The sequence below is a fragment of the Coffea eugenioides genome, chromosome 11, assembly GCF_003713205.1.
Source record: "Coffea eugenioides isolate CCC68of chromosome 11, Ceug_1.0, whole genome shotgun sequence".
Classification (NCBI taxonomy): domain Eukaryota; kingdom Viridiplantae; phylum Streptophyta; class Magnoliopsida; order Gentianales; family Rubiaceae; genus Coffea; species Coffea eugenioides.
Window position 1 is genome coordinate 4,932,355 of NC_040045.1, and position 3,719 is coordinate 4,936,073.

The following is a 3,719-nucleotide window of genomic DNA, read 5'->3' on the forward strand; positions in this document are numbered from 1 at the left end:
TAAAAGCTCAAATTAGTTCACTATTGGGAGGCAAGATGAAGGCATGGTTTGTAGAAAATTAAAGAAGGTTAAATCATAAATGCCCTTATCATTTCAAATGCATCCAATTCAACAAAATGTGGTATCAACATGTATAAAATAGCAAGTTCTAGAATGTCAATACCGTATGTGATACCCACTCAACAACACAAACGAAGCAAACTAGAATAATGTGCTCGCATATGGCTCAAAAAGCTCCCAAAGGTTTCAAGAATGGGTTAAGTCCAGCAAATTCAACATTCAACGATATTGTCAAAGAAAAACAAAATGCACAGCTAGCATATATGACCACGTACACGTGCACCCTGATTGTGCAACCCATCATAGCAACATGCTCTAGCAGCTAACAAATGTAGAAATAACAAGAAAGTCAACTAACTACATATTTTTTTGATTTTTGATTTTTTTGATTTTCTGTTTGTTTCATTTTTTCATTTCTTTTGTGTTTTAAGCAAAATGAAATAATAGAAACCATCCCCCCATACTTAAAACCTATATTGTCCTCAATGTAGCAAAGACAAATAAAGTGTAAGGATAAAGGGGGGCAAAACTACACTGACTATCGAGAAGATGCAGCAAGACACTAAGGGGAAGGAGGATGAGGCAGTTGGAATCCAATTTAAGCAAAGAAAGCTGCCTGATTATCCGTCTGAATATGAGCAAAAACCTACAGCGCTGCAAGGTGGCGGCGGATGCGAAGTGAAATCGCGACTCGGGGCAGCAGATGGTTGGCGAGCAACTTCGGCGACGGCGAATGGCAACGGCTACAGCGATGGGGGGATTGCACAGGCCACAAATTAGTGGCGGTGACGGCGTGCGGATCAGCAGTAGCGGTAACAGATGAACAAGAAAATGGAAAAAGTAAAAATTGAAACTAAGACAAAACAACGGAAAGTGAAAAGTAGAAACTAAGACAAAGAAAATTGAAAAGATCAGACAAAACAAGAAAAGAGGAAAATAGAAAAGTGGGGTTAGAGATGGTTTTGGTCGCTTCGACTTTCGTTGTCGCAAAGGTTGGCCACGCCTTGGAAGGTAAGGTCGTTTGCCTATAATATGCCCAACACGATCTGCTGTGTGGCGTGGGCACGCCTTGGAGGTGGAAGTCCTCTGTCCACCGAATTTTACAAAAGCCCATGTGTGATGAATACAACGCGCGGGCACATCTTGTAACATAAAATCTTCTGCCCACGAATTTTTTTGATCCCAACCCAAAATAAAATTGCACAGAAACACCCATGACCTACAATATAGGTTGTTTATCAATAGGAACTTAAAAACACTAATTTTGAACACACGAATATGAAATAAAACACAATTAAAATTCTTGGATTGCCTTCCAAGTAGCTCATTTCTTTAACGTCTTTGGTTAGACGTTAAACACCACTCTTCAATGTGGATGTAATTTAATTTTTCTTGTAATTGGTGGCGCTCCTCCGGGATCCAAATAGCCATTGAGTGCAACATTTTTTCTTAATTTTCTACCCATTTTCACCTATGAATTGCTTTCATTCCATGATATTTGTTCGCAACAATTTTGAATTTACTCTTACAAGCAAATTCAAAAAATTCTTGTACAGAGAAATTAGCAGCATGAATAGCAAACATAGAATGGGAGTTAATAGGATGTTTCATTGTATCAAAAATATTAAAGTGAACTATTTCTCCATCAAATTTCATCGTGAGAGTACCTTTACTAGCATCAATCTTAGTCTGGGCAGTACTCAAGAATGACCTTTCTAATATAATGGGTGATGAATTTGGAGCACTTCTATCATCCATGTAAAGCACATAAAAATCAGCAGGAAAAATTAATCCATCTATTTGCACTGAGACGTCCTCAACTATCCCATCCGGATAAGCAAATGTACGATCAGCCAATTGAATTATTATCCTCTTTTTTTTTAAAGGTCCTAAGTTTAGGGAATCATAAAATGATTTAGGCATCACATTAATAGAAGGCATCACATTAATAGAAACCCCTAAATCTAGCATGGCATTTTCGATATTAGAACGTCCAATCTTACAGGGGATAGTAAACATACTTGGATCTCCGCATTTAGGTGGTAATTTCCTTTGTAAAATCGCTGAAACATTCTCACCTACCACAATTTGTTCATCCCCCCTCAACCTCTTCTTGTTGACGCACAAGTTTTTCAAGAATTGAGCGTATTTTGACACTTATTTGATCGCGTCGAATAAAGGGATATTGGTTGCCACCTTTCGAAACACCTCTAGAATCTCCTTTTCCTTATTTTGTTTCTTTGTCTTTTCCAACTTGCAAGGAAAAGGAGGTAAGTTAGATTTAATAGGAGCTGAAGAAGTAAATTTTACCTTAGCATCTTCGCGAATGCCCTCTTCTTCTTTAATCTCCTTTTCGATCTCTTCTTCACTTTTACTCTTTAGGTTCGTAGTCTTAGGTCCCTCCACTTCTTTGCCACTCCTCAGTATCATGACACTTACATTCTTAGGGTTTGCCTCGATTTCGATGACAATTTTCTAAAAATTTGATACTCTAAGCGATTAATTGCAGTTTCCATGTGACTTATTTGAATCTCCAGATTTTTTATACCCGATTTAGTTTTCTGCTGGAATTTGAGCAGTACTCGTGACCAAATTCTTAATAATATCCTCCAAAGAGCTTTCTGAATTAGAGGACGAAGGTTGAGGTTTTGGTTGCCATGGTTGCTGAAATCCTGGTGGACAATTTGAGAATGAATTCTGTGGTCTGTTCCCATAGCTGAAGTTGGGGTGGTCTCTCCAACTCGGATTGTACGTGTTAGAGTATGGATCGTAGTGCCTGTGGGACGTGGGCACGCCTCCAGCCATGTTTAGTTGTTCAGCCCATCTTCTTGCAAAATAGGGCATAAGTCAGTGGGGTGACCCACGTGTGTGCAAATTTCACAGACCTTTGCTTGATGCACATTCCCCACAGCCAATTGCCAAACAAAAGATGTTAACTCCGATAGCTGCTGTTGAATGGACGACGTCTCTACCTCATTAACTCTACGGGTAGGATTATTCTCATGAAAATTAAATTGTTGAGAGTTTTTTGCCAGTGATTTGATAAGCTTCCACGCTTTTCTTGGCGTCTTATTCGCTAATGCTCCTCCACTGGCAGCGTCAATAATGCTTCTATCAAATGACTGAAGTCTCTCATAGAAGTATTGGATCAATAGTTGTTCACTGATTTGATACTGTGGACATCTAGTGTACAACTTATTGAACCTTTCCCAATAGTCATATAGAGATTCCCCAGGATACTGCTTAATACTGCATATCTCTTTTCTTAGACTTGCAATCCGGGATGCAGGGAAGAATTTTTTAAAAAATTTATTTTTCAGTTGGGCCCATGTTGTGATATTACCTGCAAGTATGTAGTATAATCAATCCTTCGCTGCATTCTTGAGGGAGAAAGGGAATACTCTAAGTTTGATCTGCTCTTCAGTAATCCCTGGAAGCTTCATATTAGAACATATCATATCGAACTCCTAGATGTGTTTATGGGGTTCCTCACCCGAGAGGCCATGGAATGAGGGTAAGAGATGAATTAACCCTGACTTCAGTTCGAAGGAGGCATTCTCAGCTAGACTTGAAAATGTAATGCACAAAGGCTGCTGGGTCAATTCCGGAGCAGCCAACTCCCTTAATATTTTTGCATTCGTTATAGAGATGTCCTCTTG

The 3,719-nt window shown here is 39.1% G+C and overlaps 1 non-coding gene across 1 annotated transcript; it reads left to right on the forward strand.

The window, feature by feature from the left end:
* Window positions 1-3,225: 3,225 nt before the first annotated feature.
* Window positions 3,226-3,332, forward strand: LOC113754562. The gene has a single exon (XR_003465245.1). It is a non-coding gene; the product is annotated as a small nucleolar RNA R71 (small nucleolar RNA).
* The last annotated feature ends 387 nt before the right edge of the window (window positions 3,333-3,719 follow it).